This window comes from Hyla sarda, chromosome 1, assembly GCF_029499605.1.
Source record: "Hyla sarda isolate aHylSar1 chromosome 1, aHylSar1.hap1, whole genome shotgun sequence".
NCBI classification, from domain to species: Eukaryota; Metazoa; Chordata; class Amphibia; order Anura; family Hylidae; genus Hyla; species Hyla sarda.
In genome coordinates, this window is record NC_079189.1 from 421,207,747 (window position 1) to 421,226,356 (window position 18,610).

The 18,610-nt window shown below is 42.5% G+C and overlaps 1 long non-coding RNA gene across 1 annotated transcript in view; it reads left to right on the forward strand.

Annotated features, from left to right (window-relative positions):
- LOC130308998 (uncharacterized) overlaps nt 1-18,610 on the forward strand; it is a 48,333-nt gene that overhangs the window by 19,784 nt on the left and 9,939 nt on the right. Inside the window, exon 2 of the long non-coding RNA XR_008857745.1 lies at nt 4,419-4,483. This is a non-coding gene — a long non-coding RNA (uncharacterized LOC130308998). The remainder of the gene's footprint in view (nt 1-4,418; nt 4,484-18,610) is intronic.

An 18,610-nucleotide genomic window follows, 5' to 3' on the forward strand; every position in this document is an offset into this window, starting at 1 on the left:
TATTTAAAGGGTACCTCTCATCAAATAAACTTTTGATATATTTTAGATTAATGAGTGTTGAATAACTTTCCAATAGCATGTTAATGAAAAATATGCTTCTTTCTATTGTATTTTTCCCAATCAGTCCTGTCAGCAAGCATTTCATGCTGGAGTCCTAAACACTCGGAGCTGCCAGCCTGCTTTGTTCACAGCCAAACAGGCTGTGAACAAAGCAGGCTGGCAGCTCTGAGTGTTCTCCTTTGTGAACAAAGCAGACTTGCAGCTCGTAGTGTTTAGGACTCCAGCATGAGTCTGAAATGCTTGCTGCCAGGACTGGTAGGGAGACCCCTAGTGGTCATTTCTTCAAAGTGGAAAATGAAATAGAAAGAAGCATATTTTTTAATAACATGCAATTGTAAAGTTATTCAGCATACATTAATCTATAATATATCAAACGTTTTTTTGATGAGAGGTACCCTTTAAAATATCATTGGTCTTTTTACAGCTGGTCTGAAATACATGCTTGATATTTTTTTTACAGACACAATGTTTTTAAATGGGGAGTCAGTTATGGTTAAAAGTTATTGACATGTTTCTGTTTTTTCTAACAGGGTAAATAAACAAAGGGGTAGTCTCACATTTTACTTCTTATTCCCTACCCCAAGGATAAAGGGATCAGGGTGTTTGTGGCATAAGTAAAGGAGTAAAGGAAATGGAAGCAGTGATTTTTTTTTTCATTTTTGCTTTTTTTTCTCTCCTCGCTTTTTAACAGTCATAACTGTTTCAATTTTCCATCTATAGGGCCATGTGAGGACTTGGTTTATGTGGGGTCAATTATTATTTATAATGACATCACTTATTTTACCACACACTCTACGGCAAACAAAAAAAAATATTTTGTTGGGTAAAATAAAATAAAAAATACAACTGTGCAGCTTTTGTGAGGTTTAGTTCCCACACAGAGCCTTGTGCCCAGTAAAAGTGTTTTCTTTATTCTATAGATCAATACAATGAAAAAGAAAACCCAATTTATATAGGCTGTGTTTTATTTTACTACTTACTACTTACATTTTTTACTTTTTTTTTATGATACTAAGTATTTCTAAAATTGCCCTTTTCTGACCTCTATAACTTTTTCATTATTTTTTTGTATATAGGGATGTATAAGAGATTATTTCTTGCACCGTCATCTTTTGTTTTTATTGGTATTCTTTGATGGATAGATGGGACTTTTTGATCACTTTTTATTCATTGTTTCCTAATATGTAAAGTGAAACAAAGTCTACAATTCTGTCATTTAGTATTTTTTCGTGTTTACGCCATTTACTTTTCTGTGCAGTTTCATCAATGTTATATTTTTATAGGTCAGATATATATTTACAGTTTGTAGATAGCCAGCACGTCACTACTTCCCCATTTAGGTATAGAACAGTGATGAAATGGCAGACTTGGACTAGGAATGCTGGAGGTGGTGCTCTGATTGGCAATAGTGCATGGAAATGTAACAAAGAAGCAGGAAAATAATCGGCAACTCACCGCAGCCAGCTGAGTAAATCTTCTTTTATTTCATACTCACAAATGTATTACATGGGAAGAGGGTAGTGGGGGGACACAGGATGGCGACCAAGCTCCGTTTCGCACGATGATCGTGCGAAACGACTCAGCTGGCTGCGGTGAGTTGCCGATTATTTTCCCGCTTCTTTGTTACAGATATATATTCACATGATAATATCAATTATGTTTTCTTGTAGAAATTAGTTTATTTGGAGAATAAAAATCGGTGATTATTTTATTTTATTTTTTTAGGAAAGGAGCTTATTTATATTTAAAATTTTTTTTTATTAACTTGTTCCCATAAGGGATTATTACAAGCAATTGTTTGATTGCTAACATTAAAGGGATATTCCAGGAAAAAAACTTTATATATATATATATATATATATATATATATATATATATATATATCAACTGGATCCAGAAAGTTAAACAGATTTGTAAAGTGCTTCTATTAAAAAAAAACTTAATCCTTCCAATAATTATCAGCTGCTGAAGTTGAGCTGTTCTTTTCTGTCTGGCAACAGTGCTCTCTGCTGACATCTCTGCCTGTCTCGGGAACTGCACAGAGTATTAGAGGTTTGCTATGGGGATTTGCTTCTACTCTGGACAGTTCTCGAGACAGGTGTCATCAGAGAGCACTTAGACACAAAAGAGCAACTCAACTTAAGCAGCTCATAAGTACTGAAAGAATTAAGATTTTTAATAGAAGTAATTTACAAATCTGTTTAATTTTCTGAAGCCAGTTGATATATATATAAAAAAGTTTTTTTCCTGGATAATCCCTCTAAATAATGCTACGTCATAGGGGGCTGAGATCGCTAATGTCCGGCATTACCGTGAGCACACTTCATACATCCAGATTGCTACCAGGGTATATATTTACACTCTGTGTTGTTAAGGAGTTAAACTTAAAGGGGTACTCTTTTAAATCAACTGGTGCCAGAACATTAAACAGATTTGTAAATGACTTCTATTTAAAAATCCTAACCCTTCCAGCTGTTGTATGCTCCAGAGGAAATTATTTTCTTCTTAAATTTATTTTCTGTCTGACCACAGTGCTCTCTGCTGACACCTCTGTCTGTCTCAGGAACTGTCAAGAGCAGGAGCTAATCCCCTAGCAAACCTCTCCTGCTCTTGACAGTTCCTGAGACAGACAGAGGTGTGAGCAGAGAGCACTGTGGTCATACAGAAAATGCATTTTATGCTGGAGCATACAGCAGCTAATTAGTATTGGAAGGGTTAAGATTTTTAAATAGAAGTAATTTACAAATCTGTTAAAATTTCTGGCACCAGTTCATGTAAGAAATGTTTTTTCACCGGAGTACCCTTTTAAACTAGACTAAGAATGTAACTGTTTTACCAAAGAGCCTAATGCACTGAAAAAATTGGCACATTTTTAAGCTGTCTAGTATAAATTTACACTGTCTAAGAATTAGACAATTTTTGTACACCTGGGCTTGGTGCTTACTGTATATGGTTCTGAGAATGGGGGAATAAAGAAAAGAATAAAACAAAAAAGAAACTCAGTAGAATTATGGCAAAGTTTGCTCTAACTTTCTATTACTTTTAGAAGGTTATTGATAGAATATGGATTGCAACTCTCAACCCCTTTAACTCTTTTCTGCATAAGTAACTAAAGCTTAGTACCATGACTTCTGTACATGTAAAGTAATATTTCTACCTTTTACTACACATAAGTGAAGGGAGGACCTAAAATAACCAGCACTCTTAACTGTCCCCTTTTCTATCTTATTCCGGCTGGGCACATCAAACTGCTCTCACAGGGTCACAGAACTCATTTATTTAACTAAAGAAGAAGCCCCATGACACATTTCCAACTATGAGAGAGGATGTTACAAGAAGGATGATATACTGCACCTTGTGGAGATTTCATAAACTCATTTCAGAATATGATGATCTATGGCAGCTCTGATGTATCCCTGTCCAATGTGCATGAAATAAAACCACAATGTGATTGAATATAGCGCCAACCCTGCACCGTTTATGTGATTTCATTTTTGCCTCCAGCTACAGATGCAAGTTCATTAATCTTACAAAATCTTCTTATTTCCATACCATTTTTTTTTTAGATATTGTTTAAACATGCGCTGATATTATAACATACAGAGCAGATTTCATAGGGATGGATAGAGCACATTCCAATGAACACCCTGTCAGAAATATTCAATGTTACTGTAGATGTACGATCTGTGCAAAAAACAGGAGATCCATTAGATTCATTCTGCAACAATAACTATGGTAGTTTGTGACAATTCTTAATCTATGGTCACACAGCAGAATTTCCGTATGGAATTCCGCATTGGGTTTAATGGGATTCTGCTGCGCTTTTAAACGCTGGAAACGTCTGGGGCAGAAATTCAAATTCTGTTGTACGTAGTAGACATGTCTATTCTTTCTGTGGACAATGCATGGAAAGCATTGCTTAAATATTCATTATTTGGATTTGTAACACACCTTGGTTTGTAATTCTACTCCTGCCTCCCTCCTCTTCAGATAGCATGATAGTTTATAGGTTTGTTAACTGATTATAATCCTAGTTCATGCTATTACATATGCCTGCCCTCCATGCGTAGATCTAGTTATTTAGAATGTGCCAAGGCCCTGTAGCTATACCCTATCGATTGGATGCTTTGTCTTTTGCTTCAGACCATTGATACGGAGCTGTCCTTCCTGGACGACTCTTCCATGTATACTCCCACTAGTGTCATGATTGGGCTGGACCCAATCCTTATTCTGACCCTGAAGGTTTCTCTACTTAGGTCCCTTGCTCCCATTCTCTTATGGAAGCCCTCTTCCTCTTCCCACCTTTTCTATACCTCACCCCTTCTCCTTGCATTAATTACCTTCTCCTTGTTTTCTAGGACTGAATATCTTCACCCTCTGCTGACCTGCGGATTGGACACCCTGGACCCCTTTACTGCGCCCGGTGAGAGTAATACATGAACCTTGCACCACCATGGCAGCTGACATTAGGCTGACTACCCTGAATGTTCAAGGTTTTAATAGCCCGGAGAAGCGGGCACAAATCCTCTATTCATTTCACAAACAAAGAACACATATAGTGGCCCTACAAGAAACACATTTTAACCCCTTAAGGACACATGACGTACTGGAACGGCATGTGTCCTCTCCCGATCTATAACGCGGGGCCACGGAGTGTGGGTCGTCATAGTGGGTCGGGGCCGGGACCCGTGGCTAATAGCGAGCGGCATTGATTGCTGTGCCGCACGCTATTAACCCTTTAGACGCGGCGTTCAAAGTTGAACGCCGCGTCTAAAGTGAAACTGAAACCATGCCGGTTAGCTCAGTGGGCTGTTCGGGGTAGCCGCGGCGAAATCGCGGCATCCCGAACAGCTTACAGGACAGCAGGAGGGCCCCTACCTGCCTCCTCGCTGTCCAATCGCCGAATGACTGCTCAGTGCCTGAGATCCAGGCATGAGCAGTCAAGCGGCAGAATCATCGATCACTGGTTTCTTATGAGAAACCAGTGATCAATGTGAAAAATCAGTGTGTGCAGTGTTATAGGTCCCTATGGGACCTATAACAATGCAAAAAAAAGTGGAAAAAAAAGTGAATAAATATAATTTAACCCCTTCCCTATTAAAAGTTTGAATCAACCCCCTTTTCCCATAAAAAAACCACAGTGAAAATAAAAATAAACATATTGTCACGATCCGGCTGGCTGGAGGTGGATCCTCTGTGCCAGAGAGGGATTGGCGTGGACCGTGTTGGTGGACCGGTTCTAAGTTGCTACTGGTATTCACCAGAGCCCGTCGCAAAGTGGGATGGTCTTGCAGCGGCGGTAGCAACCAGGTCGTATCCACCAGCAACGGCTCAACCTCTCTGACTGCTGAAGATAAGCGCGGTACAAGGGAGTAGACAAGAGCAAGGTCGGACGTAGCAGAAGGTCAGGGCAGGCAGCAAGGATCGTAGTCAGGGGCAACGGCAGGAGGTCTGGAACACAGGCTAGGAACACACAAGGAAACGCTTTCACTGGCACAATGGCAACAAGATCCGGCGAGGGAGTGCAGGGGAAGTGAGGTATAAGTAGGGAGTGCACAGGTGAACATACTGATTAAGCCTGCTGCGCCAATCAGTGGCGCAGTGGCCCTTTAAATTGCAGAGACCCGGCGCGCGCGCGCCCTAAGGAGCGGGCCGCGCGCGCCGGGACAAGACAGACGGGGAACGGGTCAGGTACGGGAGCCGGGATGCGCATCGCGAATCGCATCCCGGCTGGGAGTGATATTGCAGCGCACCCGGTCAGCAGGTCTGACCGGGGCGCTGCGAATGAGAGGATGCTGCGAGCGCTCCGGGGAGGAGCGGGGACCCGGAGCGCTCGGTGTAACACATATATGGTATCGCCGCGTGCGGAAATGTCTGAATTATAAAAATATATTGTTAATTAAACCACACGGTTAATGGCATGCGCGCAAAAAAATTCCAAAGTCCAAAATATGGCATTTTTGGTCACTTTTTATATCATGAAAAAATTAATAAAAAGCAATCAATATGTCCTATCAATGCAAAAATGGTACCGTTAAAAACTTCAGATCACGGCGCAAAAAAAGAGCCCTCATACCGCCCCATACACGGAAAAATAAAAAAGTTATAGGGGTCAGAAATGACAATTTTAAACATATTAATTTTCCTGCATGAAGTTATATACCTATATAAGTAGGGTATCTTTTTAACCGTATGGACCTACAGAATAAATATCAGGTGTTATTTTTACCGAAAAATGTACTACGTAGAAACGGAAGCCCCCAAAAGTTACAAAACATGTTTTTTTTTTCAATTTTGTCTCACAATGATTTTTTTTTCCGTTTCACCGTAGAATTTTGGGCACAATGACTGACGTCATTAAAAAGTAGAATTGGTGGCGCAAAAAATAAGCCATAATATAGATTTTTAGGTGCAAAATTGAAAGAGTTATGATTTTTTAAAGGCAAGGAGCAAAAAACGAAAATGCAAAAACGGAAAACCCCGCGGTCCTTAAAGGGTTAAGACGGGACACCCCCCCACTATCTCTACCAATTACTATACCTCCTGGGTCCATAGCACCAACCCTAACTCCAGGTCTAAGGGGGTCTCCCTCGCCTTCCACAAATCTCTACCCGTTAAATTGCTCTCTTCCCTGTCTGACCCAAATGCTAGATTTGTCTTTGTCAATTATGAAATTTCTAATCACCTCCTTACTACAGCGTCCATATATGCCCCTAACAGAAACCAGGTTCCCTTCCTAATACGGACCCTGAAGGCTTTATCTGACTTTGCTACTGGTCCTATTCTCCTCTGCGGTGACTTTAATCTTCCCTTGTTCCCCAGACTGAACACCTCCAGGGGTTCTTCCCTCCTCTCCCACAACAAACTAAAAGCTCTGAAAAATGCTCCATTCCATGCAGCTCAGTGGGAGATCCTACCATCCGCATACCAAAGATTACTCTTTCTACTCCTTTCCGAGACAAACCTATAGTCGAATTGACTACATATTCTGCCCCCGTCATCTGTTACGAGCCATCACCTCAACGTCCATAGGCCTCAGGCTGCTTTCTGACCATGCTCTGATCTCCTGTATGCTGATGCTTCCTTCTTTGTCGGTACCCCAATCCAATTGGAGGCTAAATGAATCCTTACTTAGGGATCAATTGTGCCTTCAGGAACTCAAGGATTCTATCCAGAACTTTATAAGTGATCACGCCTCTGATGACTCCTCTCCTCTGACTAAATGGGAAGCACTGAAATGTGTTCTCAGAGGCGTGTTGATCAAACATGGGTCCCGACTAAAGAAGGAGGTGGCGGCGAAACTGTCCGGTCTTTACCGCACACTACAGGTATTAGAGTCACAACATAAGCAGTCCCAGTTAGATTCGGTAATGCGTGAACTCATTCATACCCGCAGTGAGATCCTGGAACAATTATCCTCAAAACATAGATATTATAAACAAATTACGGGTCGCCTTTTCTATGAATGGAGCAACAAATCTGGCAAGCTCTTAGCCTCAGCTCTCAAAGAAAAGAAGTCCTCTTTATTTATCTCCTCCATCAAGTCCAAAGCAAATACGATATGCACCCTGACACCAGACATCCTTGCAGCCTTCCAACAATATTACACCGACCTGTACAACCAGCAGCAACCCCAGACCTCTTCCTCACCCGGACATACACCCGTCTCACTATCCCAATACATAGCCGCCACTGCACTTCCTCAACTAGACCACTCCACTATACAGCATCTGGAAGCCCCATTCACATCTGAGGAATTGAAGGCGGTCATCTCATCCATTCGGCAAGAGCCCTGGGCCTGATGGCTACACGGCTAAGTTTTATAAATTGCTCCGACCTGAGCTTTCTCAACTGCTCTTGGCCGCCTTCAATTCCATATCCGGGGACTCGCCACCCTCCCACTCATTCATGAAGGTGTATGTGACAGTCATCCCGATGGAAGGTAAAGATCCCCTATTGTGCTCTAGTTACCGCCCTATATCCCTCGTCAACTCAGACACGAAACTGTTTGCTAAACTCATAGCCAACAGACTCTCCCCATACATGAGCTCCCTAGTCCACCCGGACCAAGTTGGCTTTATACCGAATAGGGAGGCGAGAGGCAATACTCTTCGCACTTTCTCCCTGATACATCATGTTCGCAGAACTAATGCTCCTATATTTCTCCTCTCCTTGGATGCTGAGAAGGCTTTTGACCGGGTGGACTGGGGATTTCTCTCCGCCACACTATCACAAATAGGACTAGGTAGAACAATGCTTTCTAGGATAATGGCCCTATATACTAGATCACAGGTCCCGACCCGACCTTTGGATATTTGCAATGGCACCCGCCAGGGATGCCCCTTATGCCCTCTCTTGTTCGTACTTTGTATGGAGCATCTATTGACTGCTATTAGACAGCAACCTGACATTAAGGGGATCTCCATAGGGGCGTGCCATAGCAAGTGCGCAGCTTTCAAGGACAAACTATTATAATATTTATCTTCTCCACTCACCTCTCTCCCCTCTCTTATGCAAACGATTCACCAATACTCCTATTATAGCAACTATAAACTGAACCCCTCCAAATGTGAGCCCGTCAACATCTCCCTGCCGATATCCTTAGTGGATCATCTCTGCTCCTCCTACCCCTTCAAATGGAAGACCTTCTCACTTTCTTACCTAGGGATTCAGGTCCCCTCAAACTTATCAGACACATATCGCCTCAACTTTCCTCCCCTCATTCAAGTCCTGAAACAGGACCTGACTAGGTGGGAGAGAAGAGATTTCTCTTGGCTGGGGAGAGTCAATGTTTTCAAAATGAATATTCTCCCCCACTTGCTGTATCTTTTCTCCTGCATACTTCTCCATATGCCACGCGCTTTCTTTAGAGAAGTCTCTTCTCTCCAGAAGGACTTTATCTGGGCGGGAAAGCACCCGAGATTGGCCAAGCGGATTCTTATGCGAAAAAAGACAGCGGGCGGATTAGCTGCCCCAGATGCCCTTTCCTACTACCTTGCAGCTGTCCTTACAAGAGTTCTGGACTGCTGTCGGCAGAACATACACAAACAGTGGGTGGAAGTGGAGAACCACACGGTTGGCTGTAATTTAAAGGTCTACATGTGGTGCTCTCCTCCTACCTCCTCACTCCTTCCCCCCCTGATGAGACCCCCAGTCCTCTCCTCTATTCTCCACTCTATCCCGTCTGGACCTATTCCATCCTAACGGCCCTCTGACGCCTCTATTTGGCAACCCTCTGTTCCTACCGTCACTGTCCAGCTCCCACTTCCTGTCCTTCCATAAAAGTCAGGGTACCACATTCCATCATCTCCTTGATCAATCGACCCTTAAACCTCTCCATGACCTGATACCTGACCCATCCAACTCTGCTAGGTACTCCTTTCAATATCTTCAGGTACAACATTTCTATTTCAAACACAAGTACACTCTGCATCCACATCGGCCTCTTACACGATTCGAGAAATTGTGTCTCACCCCTAACGCTCTAACACATACAATTAGTCTCCTATACTCCCTGATTCTTGAGGAATCACCAACCACCCTCTCCCATTCAGGGCTGGTTGGGAGAAAGACCTGGGCCATCCCATCCCGGATGCTGATTGGACCATGGCTCTCTCTAAATGTCATAAATCATCCATCTCCTGCAAAGCACAGGAAACTAACTACAAGATCCTGACGAGATGGTATCGCGTCCTGGCCTTATTGGCCACCTACTACCCCGGGGTTCCTGATACGTGTTGGAGGTGTAACCAGTCTAAAGGCACCATGCTACATGTCTGGTTGACATGCCCACTGCTTCTTGCTTTTTGGAATACGGTTCTTGATGTCATGTTCTATATGACCTCGGTCCGGCTCCTACCCAGCCCTGAGATTACCCTTCTCTCCATCCTGCCCACTTCCACCCCTTCAGCCTACTCCAGACTTCTTACCTTTCTCTTACTAGCAGCGAGATTGACTACCTCAAGACTGTGGAAAAACACCACCCCACCCTCTATCACATCCTGGCTGCAAGAAGTGTTTCATATACATAGGATGGAGGAACTAACAGCTGATACAAACAATCAACATGCCCGATACTTGGCAACATGGAGCCCGTGGACTACATTTCTAAACTCCCCGGACTTTTTGAATTTGCACTTATCCCCATGATCCCATTTACTCCTTCTCCCACATACCATACCTTGCTTCTCCCCATTCCCATGACCTCGCTCTTCACTTCCACAGAATCACAATAACTATAATTGAGAACACTGTGCCGGGTGCTTTGGGGGTCTGGGATCCGTCTTTTTCGCAGGTAAGCCTCTTGTGTCATAGTCCTTTTTTCTCCATCATCCCTCCCTTCTTTCCCCACTTTCTTTTCCTCCTTTCTGTATCCTCTCCCCCCCCCCCTCCTCTCTGCTTTTACTCTTAACATGCGCTCCAGTTATAAACGTCAGCTCTTACGCACTGAGTAGTTATTCCCTTTCTGCCCCAACTTTAGCTCCTGTCTTGGTGGACCCGTCGGTGTTCTTCCTGACAGATACTCTTTTTCTTCCTTAAAGTCCCCCCTCAGACATTGATTGACCACTTTTGCCACAGACTAGAACAGATGGGCAGATCTTAGTTCTGTGCTCTTTGCCCATTTCACTTTAAGCAAATTTAACTACTCAACACACCACATATGTGGTGTGTCATTGACCTCTTAAGCATCTGACGCGCATACATTGTTGGGAAACCCTTGTTTCTCCTGTTTTATATAAATTGCTTTGAATCTATGTTGAATAATTGTGCCTTCTGTTTTGTACACTTTTGGAAAACTTTTCAATAAAAATGTTTTTTGAATTTGAAAAAAAAAAATAAAGTAATAAACACATTTTATATTCCTGGAAAGCATTGCTATGAAGCGGTTCATTCCTGAGCAGTCCTAGCGCCGGCATGTTATGCTTTCAGGGGCTATTTCCACATGGAGATTTTCCATGCGGACATTGCCATGTGAACATAGTGAACATAGCCTAAGTCAGCCTAGTTTTGTAATATAAAGTATCATATATTATGCTTAGTGATTCCCAACAGTATTAGCATGGGGGAATGCCTACAAAGTTTCACCCCTGAAGAACCAATACTTTCATACTTACTTTAGAGAACCTTATTATAGGGGTAAGTTAGTAATTCTACAATTTCTGTCTAATCCTACCTTTTGGCCCTGATTTTTTTGTTTTGTTCTGACAAATTCTGACTATATTTGCACCATTTTGGAAATTTTTGTAACAAAGACATTGCTTTTCAGTTCTCTGTAACATTAGTAGGTAGGTAATCAGCCAATAAACTTGCTTAAATATGCAGATTGTGGACTGGTTAAATAGACTCTTCAAAAGTTTTATTCATTTTCATCTACCGTATATACTCGAGTATAAGCCAACCCGAATATAAGCTGAGGCCCCTAATGCCACCCAAAAAACCCAGGAAAAGTTATCGACTCGAATATAAGCCTAGAGTGGAAAATACATCATCCCCCCCCATGTCATCATCCCTCCTGTCATCATCCAGACCCAGACCCCCGTCATCATCACCCTGTCATCATCCCCCCTTCATCATCCCCCCTTAATCATCACCGCCTGTCATCATTCCACATCCCCCCCTTCATCATCACCGCCTGTCATCATCCCCCTGTCATCATCCCCCCGTCATCATCCCCCCTTCATCATCACGCCTGTAAATCCAGTGGTCTTCAACTTGCGGACCTCCAGATGTTGCAAAACTACAACTCCCAGCATGCCTGGACAGCCATCGGCCCCTTTAGTTTTCTACTCACCTCCCCTCAGTGGGAAGGAAGGGTGAGCTGGTCCGGGCCATCCATGCTGCAGGGACCGTCCGGTGGGGAGGGTTAGTCGTTCCCGGCTGTCAATCTTTACTGGGGGGGCCCTCTTCTCCGCTCCGGGCCCGGCCCCGGACTAGTGACGTTGCCTTGACGACGACGCACAGGGACGTTTATGCGCAGGGACGAACATCCCTGTGCGTCGTCGTCAAGGCAACGTCCCTAGTCCGGGGCCGGTTTTGCAACATCTGGAGGTCCGCAAGTTGAAGACCACTGAGAAGGGATTGACAGGCGGTGAGTTCACTCGAGTATAAGCCAAGGGGGGTGTTTTCAGCATGACAAATTGTGCAGAAAAACTCGGCTTATACTCGAGTATATACAGTATGTACTTTGTGATATCACGTTTCAGAAACATATAGAGCCTTATTTACTAAGAGTGACGTGTGGTTTACTTTGTGGGTTTTTATTTTCGACAGGTATTTCTCCATAGTATTTACTATTATATCTGGTATTTGGAGATTTTCCATATATTTTGCTCTTTTTACACATGATTTGAGATGTCAGGTTTTTCAAAGCTCAAATGCACCACATTTTATGTAGAAAAACTTGTAAATTTGTAAGTTTCTTTCGACAATGTATTTATTTATTTTTTTGGAGACTTGCTCGATTTTCCTGATGGCCATTCCCCCTTTTGTAGGGTTTTCTGAGTAAAGGGGAGAGCTAATAGGGCTTTTTGGATTTTTTGTTGGAAATTCTGCCAAACAACACATGCAATATAAAAAATCCTACAAAATCTTGGTAAGTTATTTATTTATTTATAAATCTATAAACAGGGCCTCATCAAATGGATAGAAAAGACATCTAGTAGCTTATGTACTGTAGCAACCTAGGAAATGGCAGTAATGGGCATCCATGAACAGACGTTTTACATATTGTTTGATAATTTTACACAGCTTATTGGGATTAATGTTTAAAAATTACCTTACATAGAATGTGGCTGAGGCTTAATTTTTTTTATTTTTTAGAGCAGTTTAGAAAATGAAGGATGAACTTTGTGTGAAAAGCTATCCAGATGGTCTATAGTTTCCATGTTCTCCTTGTGGTTCATTTATATTTGACCCCTTCACAAAGGATGAAGTCTCTTGCTATTTAATCACCTGATCTCTTGATCCCATTCTCTCATAGCTTGTTCTTGCTCTCTCGCCAGCTGTTATTCATCATTTTATTAGAATATTTAACTATTTTATTTGATTTATTTTTTATGAATACTCTAGGTAGCACTACATTTATGAGGCATATTTTTCTTCCATCCTCACCTACTTTCATTTTGCCTTTAATTCTACGTTAATGCTACTCTACCAGCCTTTTTAAACCAAGTATTCCTATCTATCTACCAGCTATTTACCGACCTGCCCTTATTCTTCAATGAACCTAAAACCGCTAATTTCTCTAGTCACAGTCCCTCACTCCAGACTTATTCTGTGCTGTACCTACATATTGGAATACTTTACCACAGGGCATGAAACTAAATTCTATATACTATCAAAAATTAAATTGCACAAGGTTGTTAATCCGAACCTGCCTTAATTTAGGTGTAGTCACATGGAGATACTATATATATTATGTTATTGTGAGTAAAAGGCTTTTCATATTGCATAGCCAATATACAAGTATCCTGTACGCTTCATACTCAATTAATTTTGCCAGATAAAGGGAAAAAAAAACAACATTATTTTCTTGAGATTCAGTATAGTTATCAGTGTGTATCATTCAATGAATCAGCGTGAAATTAGGAAAGAAATGACATTTTCTCTGTGTAAAATTGTCTGAAAAGACAGAGAGAGAGAGAGAGAGAGAATTTAAATTAAAAACCTGATAAAAAAAAAAACTTTTAACCTGGCCCTTAAAGGACATCTGCAGCGTGATTAACACTTATCCCCTATCCACAGGATAGGGGATAAGTGTTTGATCGCGGGGGGTCAGACCGCTGGGACCCCCGGTGATCTCCTGTACGAGGCCGCGGCTGTCCCGTGCAGGGGACGGGCCGGCCGCAGCATGACGTTGCGTCCGGCACGCCTCCTCCATACATCTCTATGGGAGAGGCAGGGAGGCAGCGTTCGTGCCTCCCCAATAGAACTGTATTGGGACGGGGAGGAGACGGGTCGTCACCGTCGACCTCTAGGTCGACGCTACGTGCCTTAGCGCTCACTATGAGCGCTAATGGTGGCGCCCCGTTAGGGAGATCACGGGGGGTCCCAGCGGTCGGACCCCCCGCGTTCAAACACTTATCCCCTATCTTGTAGATAGGGGATAAGTGTATATTGCGCTGCAGTTGTCCTTTAAGATCATAAACATATGCAAGCTAAATGACTTTGTTTATGTAAAACAATGTATTCAAATAACAAAGCATACCACTGTACTCTGCATATGATTGACATTGTTTTTGTTTTCTGCTGTCATCTTAACCATTACACAGTCTACTACTACCATGATATTTGTACAGTCTGCTGTCAGCATCACAACTGCAAAGTCCACTGCCAACATGACTTTTGCAAGCTACTTTTGCAGTAGGGATGTAAAAAATGTATTTAACTAAATGTTTATTTTTTATCACAAAATTTGAATATTTTTTTTTAGTGTGTGTGTGTGTGTTTAACTTTTTTTTTTATGTTTTTAAATTTTTTATGTAGTACTACTACTCCCAGCATGGAACACACTGTTCCATGCTGGGAGTAGTAGTACCTGTACTTTAGACATATTGCCCCGGGTGTCAGTCTGACACCCGATGCGATCATCCATTATATAGCAGAGAAGCAGAGCGGCTCTATACAACGCTCGCACCTCTGCTCTATTCACATCACTGGCCGTTCAAATTTTACGCCCAGAGCTGTGATTGGCCGGATGGTTGCAGCCAATCACAGCTCTGAGGAAAAGATGAATGAATGAGTGGCCGGCCCAGAGTATAGTACAGAGCAGGGATGCGAGCGATGTATACAGCCGCTCCATTTCTGCTATAGACAGGACGATCACAGCGGGTGTCAATAGTGACACCTGCTGTGATGTGTCCTTAACTACAGGTACTAATACTCCCAACATAGAGCAAACTCTGCTCCATGCTGGGAACTGTAGTACCTGCATTAATAGACAGATCGCAGCGAGTATAACTTCTGACACCTGCTGCGATCTGTCTATTAATGCAGGTACTACAGCTCCCAGCATGGAGCAGAGTGTGCTCCATGTTGGGAGTAGTAGTAGGAAAGATCACTCACAGCGGGTATCAATCCTGACATCCGCTGTGATCCTCTGGTATAATGTATGGATGCGGCTGGCGCTCTCCTATGGTCCCCTACACGCCGTGTATATACACATTCCGATTTCTCACAGAGAGCTGTAATTGGCTGGAACCATCTGGCCAATCACAGCTCTCTGCGGGAAATATGAATGTGTATATATACGTGAGTGCAGGGGACCATAGAAGAGCGCCCGCCACATCTATACATTATACAGGAGGATCGCAATGAGTGATCTGTCAATTAGTACAGGTAACTACTACTCCAATCAGGGAACAGTGTGTTCCATGCTGGGAGTAGTAGTACTACCTAAAAAATGTTTTTTAAAAAAAGTGAAAAACACACACACTACATTTTTATTATTGTCTGCTGCATTTTTATTGCTTTACCCGCTCATATAAATTGATCCCTGTTTAAAAAAATAATAAACATTTTGTAATAAAAAAGATACATTTCATTAGGTACAATTTTTTCCATCACTACAGTATTTTTTTTATTATTTTTATTATTCGTATTTATTATTATTTTTTAATGGTACCCTACAAAATTTTAATAAAAAAAGCCATCTCCATCACTTTTTTGGAAGTCCAAAAAAGAATAAAAATGCCACGATTTCAGGGCAAAAAACGCCAAACTAGGTTTTGTCGGGCGTTTTGAAACTCCAGCCTCTGAGCCCGAAATTGCTGAAAAACGTCAAAAGGATTAAAAAAACGCCAAACTGGCATTTTGCAGTTTACTATTGACTTGCAGCTAACATCTGGATGCGGCATTTTTTCAGTGAAAAAAACCCGCTGCAGGAAAATTGGCGTTTTTGATGGCGTTTTTGCAAAAAAAAAAAAACTCAGTGGAGCTTCAGCCTCACAGAGCCTACTGCCAGCATGTATACACGGTATACTTTGTGCATGACCATTATACTGTTAAATTGGTTATCGGGTTATTAAAAACATATCCCTTATCCACACAATAGGAGATAAGGGTCTGATCAGCAGGGTCTGACTGCTGAGACCCTTCAATGATATCGGTAACAGGGCCAGTCTCTTTACACTGACTGCTCTGGTCCCCACCTTCCCAGACGTACTAGTCTTGGCAGTGACAGCTTACTTAAGCAATCACTGTCTGAGGTGGGACATTGCTTGGCCAGCGATTGGCTGAGTGGGCCATCAGTGCCGGGATTAGTAGGTCTCAGAAGATGGGGGCTGGAAAGCTCAGCAGTGAGAGATGGGCCCAGTTCTGGAAGATTGTGGGGGTTCCGACTATTGGGATCCAACATGATCTCCAGAATGGGCCCATCATTCCCTGTCCCTCTCTTCTCCTATGGATAAGGTATATATTGGTAATAAACGGGTGACCCCTTTACCTGTCAGTCGGACCACTGCACACTTTTTTGAAGTGCTGTAATTAACCTGTTAATGACCATTGACGTCTATACATGTCAATATGCCATTAACCCCTTAAGGACCCTAGCTTTTTCCGTTTTTTCATTTTCAATCTTTCCTCCTTAACTTTAAAAAATCATAACTCTTTAAAATTGTCACCTAAAATTCTATATGATGGCTTATTTTTTTGCGTCACTAATTCTTCTTTGTAATGACATTAGTCATTTTACCCAAAAATCTACGGTGAAACGGGAAAAAAAATCAATGTGTGACAAAATTGATGAAAAAACACTATTTTGTATTTTTTGGGGGCTTCCCTTTTTACACAGTACATTTTTTTGGCAAAAATGATACCTTATCTTTATTCTGTAGGTCCATATGGTTAAAATGATACCCTACTTATATAGGTATGATTTTGTATCACTTCAGAAAAAAATCATGAATACATGCAGGAAAATGTATACATTTAAAATGGTCATCTTCTGACCCCTATAACTTTTTTCTTTTTCTGTGTTCAGGGTGCTTTGAGGGCTCATTTGCGCCGTGATCTGAAGTTTTTAGCGGTACCATTTTTGTTCTGATCAGACTTTTTGATCACTTTTTATTCACTTTTTTGTGGTATAAAAAGTGATCAAAAATGCTCTATTTTGGACTTTTGAATTAAAAAGCGGGTTAAAAAGCAGTATATTTTTATAATTCGGACATTTCTGCACGCGGCAATACCACATATGTTTATTTTTATTTACACTGTGTTTTTTTTATTCTTGGAAGTGCCGGGTGATTCAAACTTTTATTAGGGGAAGGGATAATTGAAAGTGTTAATGATTTTTTTTACACTTTTCTTATGCAATATTATAGCTCCTATAAGGGGCTATAACATTGCATTAACTGATCTTTTATACTGACTGATCCATCTCCATAGGAATGGATCAATCAGTGTTTTCGGCGATTGAATGCTCAAGCCTGGAACTCAGGCTTGAAGCATTCAATCGGCGATCGGACTACAGGAAGGAAGGTAAGAGACCTTCCTCCTGTGCTACAGCTGTTCGGGATGCCGCGATTATACTACGGCGATCCCGAACAGCTCCCTGAGCTAACCGGCAACTCTCACTTTAGTTTTTAGCCGCACAGCTCAGCTTTGAGCGCGCGGCTAAAGGATTAATAGCGATCAGTGCCGCGCGCTATTAGAGGCGGGTCCCGGCTTCACTATGACGCCGGGCCCGCCACAATATGATGCAGGGTCACCGTGTGACCCCGCGTTATATCGCAGGACCGGGACACGTCCTGGGTCCTTAAGAGGTTAAGGCTGTATGGCGTAGGCCCCTGACTCGACCATACCGGGCTGCCCAACTGATTCCTGTAGCCGAGGGCCGCCATTAATAGCCGACATGCAGCGATCGCCGCCGGCTATTAACCCTTTAGACCGCCACTGTCAAAGCTGACAGCAATGTCTAAAGGGACATTTAAATGGACCCTGGTGGTATAGTGGGTTGGATCGCCCTAAGAAGTCGTTCCACTGCTGAGGTAGCCAGAGAGCTTACTTTTCCTTATGTGCTGTCTGTGGCTCTGTGATTGATAGAGCTTGGCTGGACAAGGCTCTATCAATCGAGCACAGAGCACACATAACAATGTAGTTCTATGGAACTACATTGATCTATATGAGGGATCCAATGATTTAAAATCTTTAAATGAAGATTTAACCTATATTAACATTACATTAACTCCTTCCATATTAAAAGTTTAACTTACTCCCCTTTTACCAAATTCTATATAAAAAACATGTAAACATAATAAAAAATAAAACATAGTTGGTATAACCGCATGGATAATTGTTACGCCGAGCGCTCCGGGTCCCTGCTCCTCCCCGGAGCGCTCGCGGCGTCTCTCTCTCTGCAACGCCCCGATCAGACCCGCTGACCGGTAGCGCTGCACTGACATTGCCGGTGGGGATGCGATTCGCGTAGCGGGACGCGTCTGCTCGCGAATCGCATCCCAAGTCACTTACCCGTCCCGGTCCCCGGCTGTCATGTTCTGGCGAACGCGGCTCCGCTCCCTAGGGCGAGCGCACGCCAGCTCTCTAAGATTTAAAG